This window comes from Thalassophryne amazonica, chromosome 23 (assembly GCF_902500255.1).
Source record: "Thalassophryne amazonica chromosome 23, fThaAma1.1, whole genome shotgun sequence".
NCBI classification, from domain to species: domain Eukaryota; kingdom Metazoa; phylum Chordata; class Actinopteri; order Batrachoidiformes; family Batrachoididae; genus Thalassophryne; species Thalassophryne amazonica.
In genome coordinates this window covers 9,792,223-9,808,832 of record NC_047125.1, presented here as the reverse complement: position 1 = coordinate 9,808,832, position 16,610 = coordinate 9,792,223, and the positions used below count along the sequence as shown (strand labels likewise).

The window sequence follows — 16,610 nt, the reverse complement described above, 5'->3', positions numbered from 1 at the left end:
TCATTTTCTTTATTCATCAGCTCTTCAAAATATTCCCTCCACCTTATCAGCACACACTCCTCACTTGTCAGCACATTACCATGTGCATCTTTTACCACCCTAACTTGCTGCACATCCTTTCCAGCTCTGTCCCTTTGTCTGGCCAATCGGTACAATTCCTTTTCTCCTTCCTTACTATTCAACTTCTTGTACAGTTCGTAATATGCCTTTTCCTTTGCTTTTGCCACTTCTCTTTTCGCCTTACGCTGCATCTCCTTGTACTCCTGTCTACTTTCTTCATCTCTCCGACTATCCCAAAACTTTTTCGCCAACCTCTTTCTCCTTATGCTTTCCTGGACCTCTTCATTCCACCACCAAGTCTCCTTGTCTTCCTTCCACTGTCCAGATGTCATACCCAGTACTGCCCTAGCTGTCTCCCTCACGACATCTGCAGTACTTTTCCAGTTGTCCAAAATTGCTTCCCCTCCAACCAGTGCTTCTCTCACCTGCTCACTAAATTTCACACAACAGTCTTCCTCCTTCAGCTTCCACCATCTGATCCTTTGTTGAGCTCTCACTCTCTTCTTCTTCTTTACCTCTAAAGTCATCCTACAAACAACCATCCTATGCTGTCTAGTGACACTCTCTCCTGCTACCACCTTACAGTCTGTGATTTCTTTTAGCTTGCATCTCCTATAAAGAATGTAGTCCACCTGTGTGCACCTTCCTCCACTCTTATATGTTACCCTGTGCTCCTCCCTTTTCTTAAAGTAGGTATTCACCACAGCCATTTCCATCCTTTTTGCAAAATCAACTACCATCTGTCCTTCCCCATTCCTATCCTTGATACCATATCTACCCATTACTTCCTCATCACCTCTGTTCCCTTCACCAACATGCCCACCGAAGTCTGCTCCTATCACCACTCTTTCATGCTTGGGCACACTCTCCACCACCTCATCTAACACACTCCAGAAATCTTCTTTCTCCTTCATCTCACAACCTACCTGTGGGGCATATGCACTGATGATATTCATCATCACCCCTTCAATTTCCAACTTCACACTCATCACACTGTCAGACACTCGCTTAACTTCACTTTTACATACTCTTCCTTTAAAATGACCCCAACACCATTTCTCATCCTGTCCTCACCATGGTACAACAACTTGTACCCACCGCCGATGCTCCTGCTCTTATTTCCCTTCCACTTGGTTTCTTGCACACACAATATGTCTACTTTTCTCCTCTCCATCATATCAGCCAGCTCTCTCCCTTTACCAGTCATACTACCAACATTCAAAGTCCCCACTCTCATTTCCACCCTTCTAGTTTTCTTCTTCTCCCGCTGTTCGTGGCAACGTTTTCCTCCTCTTCTTCGTCGTCTTCGCCCAGCAGTAGCCCAATTTCCACCGGCACCCTGTTGGGCAATAGCACCGGTGGCGGACGTTGTTAACCCGGGCCGCAACCGATCCGGTATGGGAATTCGGTTCCGAGTCTGCATAGTTGGGTTGGCTTGTTTTACGCCGGATGCCCTTCCTGACGCAACCCTCCTCATTTATCCGGGCTTGGGACCGGCACTCAGAATGTACTGGCTGCACACCCCATGTGGCTGCACCACTCCATCAAAACTTGTAAAAAAGTAGCCATCTAAGTGATATTTGGGCATGTCTTTTGCCTTTTCCAGTTACTGGGGTCCTCAACACTGTCGTCCGCACTCTGGAGCATGACCAGAGAAATGCTGCAGATGGCCAAAGTGTCATAGCTGATGTTGCGGCACAAATTAAGTCATCCTCCTCAATGGAGTCTCCCTAAGTAACCATTTATTTCACACAAAGTCAAACAGTGACTCACAAGGAACCTCCAAAGTCCATCATAAAACAGTCTGCCTGATGTCATGTGATCGACTGCCTAACCTGGTCCCTGCATACTTCCTCATTAAAAAAGCCGACCAATGCCTATATTTTTTTTTAGGAGAATGAAAAAGGCCCACTTCAGTCCATCGGTCCTCACCACCTTCTACAGGGGAACCAATGAAAGTGTATTAACAAGCAGCAACTCTCTTTGGCATGAGAGTAACAGTGCCTCAGAGGAAAAGTCCCAGAGTAGGACGGTCAGCTGAGAGGACTAATGGGGTCACACTGCCACCTATTGGAGAGCTTACCAAACAACACTGTCAAGGGCAAAAAAACATCATCAGGGACTCAAAACACCCCTGTCACAATCTGTTTGCTTTCCTGCCCTCAGATGGCACCAGAGCCCTTTGGTGCAGGTGTGCAGTTCTGTGACAGATTCCTTCCAACTGCAGGGTTCTGAGAAGAATCACCTTAAAAAGCAGAGGGAACGTGGGCTGCTTAGGCACCCCCCCCCCCCCCCCCCCCAAAAGCATTAGCATTATGGGCTTCTAAAAGTCCTTCTTTGTAAGTCTAAATATACCAAAACCTGAAGAGAACATCTCTGCACTTCAAAATGTGAGGAAAATGTCTCCAAAAACTCCAACAGGTCAAAGCTTCAGAGGAGACGTCTGGTAAAATGTGCTGAGGGCCCAGCTCACCTGTCATCTCTGAAAACCCACACCTGCTGCTATGCTTCTAAATAAAACAAAGGCTCTTTAAAAAGCAACTATTTTATTACTTGAAAAAGCTGTTTCCTTTTATATTTTAACATTAAATGAATGAATCAATAAACAAGTCCATAAAGTCAAAGTTTAGTCAATAAGACATTCGCACAGGTAGAAGCCCCACCCCTTTGTGCATAATTTCAAATCATTCACAATCACAAGAATAGTCAAATTCATATTTTAGTAATTACTATGTACTGATTACAACATTAAAATCAATCACATAGTCAATGAGGACAAAATTAAATGCTGAAGTGACTAAATAAAAAAATATGAGGTTTATGTCACATTTAGAAATCTTAATCCTAACAGACACACTGTATCATCATCTCCTGTTGTGTTTATAATAAATATTTATATTTACAGTGTCTTTTTTCCTGGTTGAAATCTAGACATGAATTAATGAATCTACCAGACTTAAAAATGTACATATTACTTTCATGCCATTTTATTTGTCTGAAAATAAATGCCAAAGGTTCTTTATAATGTCAATCAAAAAAAATCATCTCATCTGAAACAATAACAACAGATAAGATATGGTTTAATTCACAAAGATCTCTTAAGATTTTTCTTAAAACTAATTTAATTACAAGTTTTTAAATGCAAGAAATGTTTTTTTAACTTCAAAATGTACAGTAATCAGAAATTAATCTTGAAGTAAAAAAAAGCCATTTGTAAGGATTTTCTTTTGAAAACTGCTGTGTATAAATTAGCAGATCTGATGCTCCTGTCACACATTTCTACACTCTACTGTGTTTTGACCTGATGCCCGTCACATATTTCTACACTCTACTGCAGGGGTAGGCAACCTGTTCCAGAAAGAGCCATGAGGGTGCAGGTTTTCTTTGTAGCCACTGACTCCACCAGGTGATTTTACTGATTAATATCACTTTGAGCAGATGGAATCAGTTAATCACCTGGTGGAGTCAGTGGCTGCAAAGAAAACCTGCACCCTCATGGCTCTTTCTGGAACAGGTTGCCTATCCCTGCTCTACTGTGTTTTGACCTGATGCCTCGTTTCTTTTTGGCTTAAAGTAAAGCTGTAACAAAGATTTTTAAAAATTATGGCTTTACTTCACAAAATCTGGCCCTCAAAATGCAAGCAATAGTGTTTCAGAGGGTTATGAATTTAAAATTTTTCTGGGGGACAATGCCTCTGGTCGCCCCTACAACACTTGCATCTGTAGCACCCGCTGCATGGCTGTGCATGCTGAATTCTCTCCCACAGAACAGAGTATGTCTCATTTTGGGGAAAAAACAGTTTCAGTCAGTTGTAGTTTGTTGTCTCTTTTACAATGTTTGGAAAGAAGTGTCTTTTGATTTAAAACGGTGATTCGCTTTGAAGGTATTGATTCCGTAATGATCATCCTTCCAACTACACACAGCAGAGAGCCACAGCAAATCCCACAACACACACGGAGCAGAGGACATTATTATTGTTATTTTCCTTTACAGGAGGGACAATAAATTCAGCTTACAAACCAGTGAAGTGAGACATATTAATGGTTCAGTTCACGCCAGAGAAACGCGTCATTGGCTGCCCAACAAAAAAGGCATGTCAATGACAAACGAATACTGTGGGAAGCGGTGAACGATTCTCGCTTCTGCCCGCAACAACAGAAAAGAATCCCGTTTAGTGACTTTAAAAGATGAGTCACAACTGACATCTTTAAATGGCTTTGACAGAGGTTGATGAATAAATAGTGGACACACTGCTTCTAAATCAGAACCAGAGTTCACAATCAACATAGAGAAATGACCATTTTCCCATTACACACCCTCAAAAACAATCTAATGGCCCAAATCCAGCATAATTTTTTCAGGCAGCAGTGTAACAGGCTGTTACTCTGTTCTATCTGAAGGAAAATAATGTGCAAAATGTGTGCATTTTTTGGAATGTGTGGTTGCTACATTACAAGCCCAAAAGAAGTGCATATTTAAATGATCCTAGATTTATACTTCTATAAAGTTTAAGCAGCTCGAGATTAAGTATTATGGCTGCTGAAGGTGATAGTTCTCTGTTATGGTGGACTTATGCAACATAATTTCATTTCACACAGCATTTCAGAGTGTTTTGATAGAGAATAAAGACAATCTTGAATCTTGAATGTTTTGCTGACATGGTGTTGATTCTATAATAAATTCAACATAAACTAACAGGTATAAATTTGATGTGGCAGTTCACTGGAAAAACAAAATCTTACAAGTATTTGTCTCATTTTGATACAAAATCTTATTACACTTAAAGTATGACCAAAATCACTTCACAAGTTAAATTTCAGGTAGATATAATTCCTTGTGGCAGCATGGTTCCTTTCTGGGTTGCACTGCTGCCCCACATGCTACTTTTAGCTTAAGAACAGCGTCTTGTAGCAGGAGGCAAACAACGTCACTGTAGCAACCAACCAGTCCCGCTTTACGACAAATGTAACAGCCACGCTTTGAGTGAGGCATTTTTCCTCTGCGGATCCACAGGCACTGAGCTGTATCTATTATACAGATCAGTGTTCACGGATTTCTAAAACTTGCACAATGTTGTAAAAAAGAACACTTTGCGATAGGCATTTTATAAACTCAGTGACAATCACAGAGTACAACACTAACCCCCCCCCCCAATGATGAAATGTGCAGAATTCCGCATATCCGCTGAGTTTTCACAGCCCTGATAAGTGATAATATTAAGTCCCTCTGCTGCTCCCTTGTTTGCACTCAGGGTCGCCACAGCAAATCCAAGGTGGATGTGCATGTTGAATTGGCACAGGTTTTACACCAGATGCCCTTCCTGACGCAACTCCACATTACATGAAGAAATGTGGCAGGGGTGGGATTTGAAAACCAAGTGCATTAACCACTTGGCCACCACCCCTGCTATAATAAAACTGATTTTTTTTTAAACAATACTATATAAAAAATAATATACCACAAGAGCAATCAGAGATTTCTGATGTCTACCAATATGGATCCACATCACCTCCAAAATTCAGTAGAGTCTTCCAATATCTATCTGCGGGGCAAATTTGGTCACAATCCGTGAAATAGTTTTGATGTAATCCTTCAAAGCAAGCAAAGAAAAAGAAAAGGGGGGGGGGGGGGGGGGTCGTACACTTATACCCTGTGCAGTAATCCTGTATTCTTCAGATAGTCGTAAAAGTAACTGAAGCAGGTGAAATCTGACACATGCACCAGCTTCTATATTGTTGTGACACCGATTACAAATCTCAAAGTAAGAATCAAATTTATATTTTATACACACACACACACACACACAGAAATAGTATGAACTGTTAGCAATTTGTTGCTTATTCATAATAGCAGGTACTATAATGAACATTAGAAATATAGAAATACTGTGAACTGTTACTAATTTGTTGTTTATTTATAATTAGAGGTCCTATAATGAATATTTCTACATTGTACATAGCATAAGTATCTATTTTAATTGAATTAAAGTGTTTTATTATAGTCATTAAAACTCTCAGTATATTTATAATTGCAATTTAATACATGTATGTTGTCAGCGCCACATAAGTCAGGAGAATAAATATCTTTTGTGTAAACATTTTTTTTTATGAAATCATTAACCCCTGAAGAAAATTATTAAAATAACATTGCCTAATTGAATCTTCAATTTTTACAGTATTTCAAACTTCAATATTTTTCAATAGAGAAAAACACTGTTCGGTGAAGCAGACAAATATATTTGATAAGATTTTGCGTTTTTAGTGTCGGTCCAAAGTGAAGTTTAGGGAACAAACCTGCTCTGCATCAGCGAACTTCAGGCTTGAAAACAGCATCCAACACTTTAACGCGCTTCTTAACACTATTTTCTTCTTTACGCGCTGTGCTTTTTTTATAACGTTAGCCACTTCTCAGCTATGTGACTTTCTGCGCTAATCCGCCTTCTTCCGATTTTGTGGCTCTGGAACCACTTAAGAAACAAGTTAGAGACTTACAGAGTGAATCTTAAACTGTGTCTGAGATTTTTTTTTTTTTTTTTTTAGTTTGCAAATAGCTAACTATAGCTTCGGAAGCTAGTCGTTGTCGGGCTGAACGAATCAGGCAGCCATTTTGACAATGACGAAATCACGCCATACGCTGGCTCATGACGAAATCACGCATTACGCCTCGACATTCCTCCAACCAGGAACGAGGTAGCCCGACAGCGAGCCAATCACAAAAGGCGCTTTTCCACTTCACAAAAGTAGTAGCACTACTCGGTTCGACTCTACTCGGTTTTTTCGTTTTTCCATTAGGGTAGTTTTTAGTACCGGGTAGGTTTTTTTTAGTATCTGCTCGGGAGCGGTTCCAAGCGAGCTGAGCCGATACTACAAAGTGCGCCGTCCGAGAGGAAAATCAAAACCCGCCATTTTTAAATAGTCACAGCGACCGTCGTTTTCTTTCGTTTCACGGCGAGTTTTTTTTTTTTTTTTTTTTTATACTCGCACAAAACCACACCGTGGTCTGTGGATGAGCTGCGGACGTTTATGTTTGGTGGCGGATGAGAAAATACAGAGTGGATGAAGCGATCCGAAATGAGGCCGCACTCGGCTCACCGGACATTACATCAACTCAGAGAACAGCTGAAAAAGCTTAAAACTGATTAAAGGACCACAATGACCGGAGTAGGTCGGACCGTAAAAGGGCTGGAAACGGTTCGACCGCAGGAACGCTGTTTACGGACACCGACCGGCGAGCAACGGGAGGCAGAATGACCGCGACTCGGCTTGGAAGCGACGGATGGTAAGTGTTTTTGTGACTGTAGTCTGCTTGAAAGCACCGTTTAACGTTCCTTTTACATTGGTGGGAAGTACACTTTAACAACCGAAGATTGTGTCTAAACTTGTGTTAAAGTAACATCGTTGTCTCATGTACGCGGACACAGTGAGCTAGCTGACTGCTAACTAGCGAGCTAGCTAACTCCGTGCTCCGCTTTAAAGTATTAACTTCTGACAGAAAAACACCTCAAGTCAGCAAGACAACAAACGTGTACATTTGACTCATTTAGTGCCATTACGGTGATGTTTTTTTTTTTTTTTGACATGTCGCCATTTTGTGTTTTTGTCGAAGAATCCAGCAAATTTTGCTGGACCTTTGCAAAGTTTCAGTTATCTTGATCGCTTTGCATAAAAGTCATGTTCTTTCAAATAGATGCTCCAAATGATGATTTGTTAGAGGATAAGTTTGAAAGAACATAAGATAACTGCAACTCTGGGGAATGATCATACAGAGATTGAAGGTTTTTTTTTTTAACTATCTTTCCCATTTCTACCTTCATTATTGTCCAGGCAAGAGATAAAGGGAGCCGGAGAATCTGACCATCTTCAGTGACATTGAGGCTGAAGCTGAACTGGTTTCAGTGTGATCGACACATGAAACTTTTGTATAGTTTGTGTTGCTTCTTTTGTGTGTGTGTATTTGCTCTTTTTTGTTGCAGTAAACAATTTGACTCATGTGACTGTATCATAATTTGTCATTTCATTCTGAGTCAACGGTAAAAAACATTTTGGTTCATTTGTAAGAATTTTTAATTTGGGTTTTAGCCTCTCCAGAAGACACTGCACATGACACCTGGCTGAATCTTTACACAGATGCTGGAATAATCATGTCTAAACTGAGATTTTACCAAATGGTATTTAACATAAACAAAAAGGTTTACTCACTTCAGTGAAGGCACCATTACATCAAGGAATTTTGAACAACCAGTTTTACTGTCTGTTACATTTATGACCCCATTAAATGTAAAACTTATTTTACTACTGGATTATGCTTAAACTGTTAGCCTTTAAATCAGTAAACCTTGGTAACTTTTACAAATCAAACTGATGTTATACAAGTGGAGACATTTTAGCAAAAAGTACAATAATTTATTCAAACTTCACAGTGAAACATAACTGGTGTATAACATGATGATGACAAAGGTGTCCCATTCTGTGGCATGAACCTCTGCAGGGGTGACTCTGAGAAAACCATCTGAAACACACACACATACAGCATACATTTTAATTAGTGCTGTCAGGTTATTAAAAAAATAATGTAAGTGATTACAGGGTTTGTGATTAATCTAAATCATTTAATTGCAGGTATATTAAAAAAAAACAGATCTGTGTGTGTTTGGGGCATTTAATAATCAGGTAAAAAAGGATCAGGGTTATTTTTGTTACATATCAAGGAGGTATTAAACAAGCTGTAAATTGGTCTTAAATTGGGAGAACTGTCTAAGTGTAATTTGGATGGGTTAAATGCAGGCAAATTTCATTGTATTTGTTAACAATGACAATTAAAGGATATATTATAAAGTGTCTATATACAGAATTGTGGGAGTTTGGAGGCTGATTCTTTCTGCACAATATAACTCCTTTAATAATTATCTTATTAGATTTCATATTTTAAATTTGTCCATTGAACATTAAAATCCAGATGAAAAACAAACGTGTTTTAAGCCTGTTCCAGTTCAGTGACGACGTTAATTAACGGTCATTAAAACCGAATCATTTTGTGCGTGAACGTCAGTAAATTTGAGATTGTGTATTGACATTATCACGTTTATTGCTCAGAAACGCGTCTTTATTCACAGACCAAGTCACTGACGTCAAAACAAAATGGAGCCAAGTGTGACTGAAGGCCTGATAGGTATTGTAATTAATCTAAATTAACGCTTTATTTTGACAGCCACAATTTTAATAGTTAATTATTAACTATTAAAATTGTAATAGCGACAGCCTGCAGTTATTGACGAGCTACTTAGGAAGCTAACGATTAACTTACCGTCATGCTTTGCCTTTTCATCTCTAGCAGCTTGTATCTAATCGTCTTCATATGAATTCCCAAAGTCTTCTATACGTCTCAAGCGTGTTTTTCTCACCGCCAGCAACTTTCTCTTAAAAACTCACAGCAGTAAACACACGGAATTCGCCTTTGTTTGTGTCGCGTATAAAACGACGTCACTGCAGTTCGCTCTGCTGACCCCGCCCACGTTGAAGAGGTACCATTTGCCATTTGCAGTGGAAAAGCTCGCGCTTGGAACCAGACCGAGTAGTGCTGGAGCTTTGTAGTGGAAAAGTGGCTAAAGTCAGCCCTAACTCTGTCATTCACGCGATTATCATACGATTAATATGCCAAAAGGAAAAAAAATGCAGTGTTGCGCAACTTATCAATAAAAAAAAAAGTTACAAATGTAAATAAAGTGTGAGCGAAAACGAACAATTTTGAACACAAAATGCTGACACCTTCTCCATAAGGAACTTTTTTTCTTGTATATCTCTTTGGCCTTGTGTTTTATTCGTTTGTTTATTGTATTTGATGAAATAAAGTTTTGGAAAAAAAATATATATATGTACCAAAAGGTGAGCAAATACTTTCCTCCACACTCCATAAGAAAAGTTTTAATTTATGGAGTGAAACATTAGTTTAGAGATACATTTTAATGATGGAGAGTTTAAAGATACATTAATTCAAATGACTTTATCACTTAAAGTTATATAAATTAACGTATCAGTCCATAAAAAACTTTTCATTTATGGAGTGAAACAGTTTAGAGATACATTTTTAAAGATAAAGAGTTTAAATATACATTAAAGTCATTTGAATTAATGTATCACTTAAAGTTATTTAAATTAACGTATCACTCCCTAAAACTTGCGCCAAAAGATGAACAAAGGCAGAACAAACACTGGCCACCACTCCAAGTTGCACCTACCAAGTGTTGTTGACATTTTGTTTGCCTCTGTTGGAGTGTGAAACCTAATACCTTGTAGAGTTTTTACCTTTTCACATGTTGGAGCGGAACTTTTACCACGGTATTTAACTGAAAACCCAAGACATCAGCCTCCTGGTTGGAGCGGATTTGTTTACTTCTGTCAAATATCTGTGAACCCAAACAACATGTAAACAGCAAAACTATTTACCTTAGGTCACACACCCCATGTGTCCGTTGATGCAAAATAAGGAAGTTAGTCTCAATTTAAAATGTACATTGTCCCGGAAGACAGACCTCTTACTCGGTAATTTAACAACAAATTATTATTCAAACAAACAGAGTGAGTAAAGATAACTTTACTAGACACAGAATTCTGTGGATCCATTCGGCTGGCTCTTCCTAATGTAATTCTTAGCAAATCACCAGCAGAGGAGACAGCAGAAAAGACTGAAGCCTCTCTGACTACACTACATTTTATAATCAGAATTTGCTCTCTGTTGATTGGTCAGAGTCCCATCCATCTTCACGGTCCACCCACTGCACTGTCCTCTCACCTTTGTTCTCCTTTCAATCAGTCAATCAATTTTATTTATATAGCACCAAATCACAACAAACAGTTGCCCCAAGGCACTTTATATTGTAAGGCAAGGCCATACAATAATTACGTAAAAACCCCAACGGTCAAAACGACCCCCTGTGAGCAAGCACTTGGCGACAGTGGGAAGGAAAAACTCCCTTTTAACAGGAAGAAACCTCCAGCAGAACCAGGCTCAGGGAGGGGCAGTCTTCTGCTGGGACTGGTTGGGGTTGAGGGAGAGAACCAGGAAAAAGACATGCTGTGGAGGGGAGCAGAGATCAATCACTAATGATTAAATGCAGAGTGGTGCATACAGAGCAAAAAGAGAAAGAAACACTCAGTGCATCATGGGAATCCCCCAGCAGTCTAAGTCTATAGCAGCATAACTATGGGATGGTTCCTAACTATAAGCTTTAGCAAAAAGGAAAGTTTTAAGCCTAATCTTAAAAGTAGAGAGGGTGTCTGTCTCCCTGATCTGAATTGGGAGCTGGTTCCACAGGAGAGGAGCCTGAAAGCTGAAGGCTCTGCCTCCCATTCTACTCTTACAAACCCTAGGAACTACAAGTAAGCCTGCAGTCTGAGAGCGAAGCGCTCTATTGGGGTGATATGGTACTATGAGGTCCCTAAGATAAGATGGGACCTGATTATTCAAAACCTTATAAGTAAGAAGAATAATTTTAAATTCTATTCTAGAATTAACAGGAAGCCAATGAAGAGAGGCCAATATGGGTGAGATATGCTCTCTCCTTCTAGTCCCCGTTAGTACTCTAGCTGCAGCATTTTGAATTAACTGAAGGCTTTTCAGGGAACTTTTAGGACAACCTGATAATAATGAATTACAATAGTCCAGCCTAGAGGAAATAAATGCATAAATTAGTTTTTCAGCATCACTCTGAGACAAGACCTTTCTAATTTTAGAGATATTGCGTAAATGCAAAAAAGCAGTCCTACATATTTGTTTAATATGCGCTTTGAATGACATATCCTGATCAAAAATGACTCCAAGATTTCTCACAGTATTACCAGAGGTCAGGGTAATGCCATCCAGAGTAAGGATCTGGTTAGACACCATGTTTCTAAGATTTGTGGGGCCAAGTACAATAACTTCAGTTTTATCTGAGTTTAAAAGCAGGAAATTAGAGGTCATCCATGTCTTTATGTCTGTAAGACAATCCTGCAGTTTAGCTAATTGGTGTGTGTCCTCTGGCTTCATGGATAGATAAAGCTGGGTATCATCTGCGTAACAATGAAAACTTAAGCAATACCGTCTAATAATACTGCCTAAGGGAAGCATGTATAAAGTGAATAAAATTGGTCCTAGCACAGAACCTTGTGGAACTCCATAATTAACCTTAGTCTGTGAAGAAGATTCCCCATTTACATGAACAAATTATAATCTATTAGATAAATATGATTCAAACCACCGCAGCGCAGTGCCTTTAATACCTATGACATGCTCTAATCTCTGTAATAAAATTTTATGGTCAACAGTATCAAAAGCAGCACTGAGGTCTAACAGAACAAGCACAGAGATGAGTCCACTGTCCGAGGCCATAAGAAGATCATTTGTAACCTTCACTAATGCTGTTTCTGTACTATGATGAATTCTAAAACCTGACTGAAACTCTTCAAATAGACCATTCCTCTGCAGATTGTTGTGAAAGTGTAGGTACACGGACCCACAACAGGGGGCGCAATGAACGGACAATGGAGAAAGGTGAATAACAAGTTTTACTGTTGTGAAATCAGCACAACTGATACAATAATGCACAATTTGGAGGTGTAAGCCGAAATCTGCTGGTGTCCTGTGGGCAGGCCCGAAGGTAGGAGACGTCCGTCCTAGTCGAACCGGAACCACCCAGATTTCCTCTGCCACCGAAACCCAGAAGTACTGGAACCGCCAAGTCCCGAATTCCCAGGTGGCCACTGCCTTCGCTCGTCGGATCCGGTACTGCTGGCGGGAAAGAACACAAACACACAGGTTGGGATGCGACCGCACCCAGTAGATGAGAGGGGCAAGCCGCCTCCACCTCTTGTCACAATAAGCAGGAAGGTGAGTACTTATCCGATCACTCGGCTTTCGGTAGTCAGCTGTCCTGAAAGGTTTAACACGTATTTATAATATTTTACTTAAATAAGCTGCAGAGAAGATTACCTTAGGCTCAAGGCGATATCTCGGCACTGAGGTGGAGACGCTGTCCTGCTGATATACTCCGTCCTGAGTGCAGTCAGCTGTGTCCAGTAATGGGTGACAGCTGTCATCCTGACAGCCTTCGTCGGCGGCAGCGCCCTCTGGTGCCTGGAGCCCGCACTCCAGGCAGGGCGCCCTCTGGTGGTGGTGGGCCAGCAGTACCTCCTCTTCAGCGGCCCACACAACACAGATGATCAGTTAGCTGTTTTACAACTACCCTTTCAAGAATTTTTGAGAGAAAAGGAAGGTTGGAGATTGGCCTATAATTAGCTAAGATAGCTGGGTCAAGTGATGGCTTTTTAAGTAATGGTTTAATTACTGCCACCTTAAAAGCCTGTGGTACATAGCCAACTAATAAAGATAGATTGATCATATTTAAGATCGAAACATTAAATAATGGTAGGGCTTCCTTGAGCAGCCTGGTAGGAATGAAGTCTAATAGACATGTTGATGGTTTGGATGAAGTAACTAATGAAAATAACTCAGACAGAACAATCTGAGAGAAAGACTCTAACCAAATACCGGCATCACTGAAAGCAGCCAAAGATAACAATACGTCTTTGGGATGGTTATGAGTAATTTTTCTCTAATAGTTAAAATTTTGTTATTTTATTTTGCCTATCCTTTGATAGGCAAAATCTCATTCACATCCTTATCAGCTTGCTTTGGGCATCCTCGGCATGGTTTCCAATTCAGGTCAACTTGAAATGATACTTCAACTGACATCATTGATAAAGAAGTGATCCCCCCATGTGTGTGCTTACGTGATTAAAAAAATGGCACGTCATTTATAGGCCATGTGGCTAACTAGGTCAAACTTTAAAGATGTGAAAAGTAGGGCCTTGTGTAATGTGGAACTGTTGCCTGCTGTTTACATCTTTTCACACGATAACAAGATAATGAATGGCGCTTAGCTTTTACAAGATATTCTTTTGGTGCGGACAAAAGTACAAAAACTTACTGTGCAGATATCAAGAACATATTGACCCAGTGCAAACGTGCTGACAGTCATCGCTCTTAACCTCACATAACCCCAGCAGAAATGCAACAATGTATTAACATGGGTTTTAGAGAGTCTGAAATGAATAATATTTTATGACATATGTATTTCTAAGTAATTTATTAACACCTCATGAATGAATTATAAATATAGAAGCAGACACTTTTGTTTTGTAGCACTTTTCAATTTCAATTTCTTTTCATTTATATAGTGCCAAATCACAACAGAGTTGCCTCAAAGCGCTTCACACAAGCAAGGTCTAACCTTACCAACCCCCAGAGCAACAATGGTAAGGAAAAACTCCCTCTGAGGAAGAAACCTCAAGCAGACCAGACTCAAAGGGGTGACCCTCTGCTTGGGCCATGCTACAAACATAAATTAGAGAACAATTCACGGACAAATATACAAGAAATGCTATTGGCACACAGGACAGGAGGATCGCCAACACAAATACAACTCCCATCTCTGGATGGAGCTGCACCTTAAACAGAGAGAAAAAACAAATCAGGCATCAGAAAGACAAAAATACTGTATAATTTGCCAGCATTAAACAACAAGAAAAACAGAGAAATACTAAGATGATCACCGGCCACTAGCCCTAAACTTCACTAAAAGATCCAGAATTTAGGTAAAGTTGAGGCCGCGGCCCCTTCCAATTACTAATAAATGAATTAAAAGAGTAAAAAGCGTAAAACAAAACTGTACCAGTATGCTAGCCATATAAAAGGGAAAATAAGTGCATCTTAAGTCTAGACTTGAAAATCTCCCACAGAATCTGACTATTTTATTGATGCAGGGAGATCATTCCACAGAACAGGGGCACGATAAGAGAAAGCTCTGTGACCTGCAGACTTCTTATTCACCTTAGGGACACTAAGTAGTCCTGCACCCTGAGATCGTAAAGCCCGAGTCGGTACGTAAGGTTTAATTAGGTCAGCTAGGTAGGGAGGTGCCAGTCCATGAATAATTTTATAGGTTAGTAGCAGAACCTTAAAATCTGATCTCACAGGGACAGGAAGCCAGTGAAGGGATGCCAAAATGGGTGTAATGTGGTTGTACTTTCTGCTTCATGTCAAAAGTCTGGCTGCAGCATTTTGAACCAATTGGAGACCCCTAATGCTAGACTGCGGTAAACCAGAAAATAGAACATTGCAGTAATCCAATCTAGATGAGATGAATGCATGAATCAGGGTCTAAGCATCAGCCATAGACAGGATGGGACGAATCTTCGCTATATTTCTCAGGTGGAAGAAAGCAGTCCTAGTAATATTTCTAATGTGGAGGCCAAAGGACAACAAAGGATCAAAAATTACCCCAAGGTTCCTCACTTTGTCAGTGTGATGTATGACGCATGAGCCGAGGCTCAGCGTTAACTGGTCAAATTGATGCCTATGTCTCACTGGACCAAGAACCACCATTTCAGTCTTATCAGAGTTTAAAAGTAGGAAGTTTCTAGACATCCAACTTCTCACTGCTGCAAGGCAATCTTCTAAGAATTTATGTGAACGAGATTCACATAAATCGTACCTCTCACTACGAGAGGTAGTGTTACTGTACAAAACACAGTGAGAACGACTGGTCAAGTATGACGTCAGCCATGCAAGGGCACTCCCAGTAATCCCCAAATGATTTTCCAGCCTATCAAGTAGAATATGATGATCCACTATATCAAATGCAGCACTGAGATCTAACAGCAACAGAACCGTAGTGGTGTCCGAATCCATTGTAAGCAGAATATCATTCACCACTTTAGTGAGAGCCGTCTCTGTGGAATGATATTTTCTAAAAGCAGACTGCAGTGGCTCAAAGAGATTATTCTCAGTAAGACCCTAACCCTAACCCTAACCCTACACCACTTTTTCCAGAATTTTATAGAAAAATGATAGATTTGATATTGGCCGATAGTTTTTCAATACACTAGGGTCAAGATTAGGTTTCTTAAGTAATGGTTTAATCCCTGCAGATTTGAAACATTTAGGAACACTTACTTTTTTCCTTAGTGTCCATCTCTCAATGCAGTAGATCAGTGAAATCTGCTCAATTTGGTTTTCTTGGCTTCACTTTTAATTTGGAATGGTCCCAAATAATTCATGGGTTAATGCAAGAGGGAACATATAACACATATACTGTGGCATGCACTCACTTAACATAGGCCCACGTAATCCTACAATAACATATTTACAGTTGGTTTATTAAAAATGCTTTTCAGTAAAAGGCAACAACAAAAACTCCAATAAAAAAATGATAATTTTATTCAAAATGCATTTATTCAAAATGCTTAAGTTAACATTTCCTGTAATGAATGAATAGCACAATGAAAGAAATAATGTCTCATCTAAACATCCCTCACTTAACAAAAGTTAACAATAACTCTCAATTCCAAATAACACATGATACTCAGTTACCCTCAGTAATGAACGAAATATTGTCTGTTCTGTAAATTAACAAATGAGCTAATTAACAATCAGCTATTGGAAAAAATAAATTAACAAATTAGCCAATTAACAAAAAAAATACCTCTTGTGTATTAGCAAAAATACCAACAAA

General features: G+C 39.7%; 1 long non-coding RNA gene across 1 annotated transcript; it reads left to right on the top strand.

Annotated features, from left to right (window-relative positions):
* Positions 1–7,295: 7,295 nt before the first annotated feature.
* Positions 7,296–8,049, top strand: LOC117505056. The gene is made up of 2 exons (XR_004559018.1): positions 7,296–7,339; positions 7,885–8,049. It is a non-coding gene; the product is annotated as an uncharacterized LOC117505056 (long non-coding RNA).
* The last annotated feature ends 8,561 nt before the right edge of the window (positions 8,050–16,610 follow it).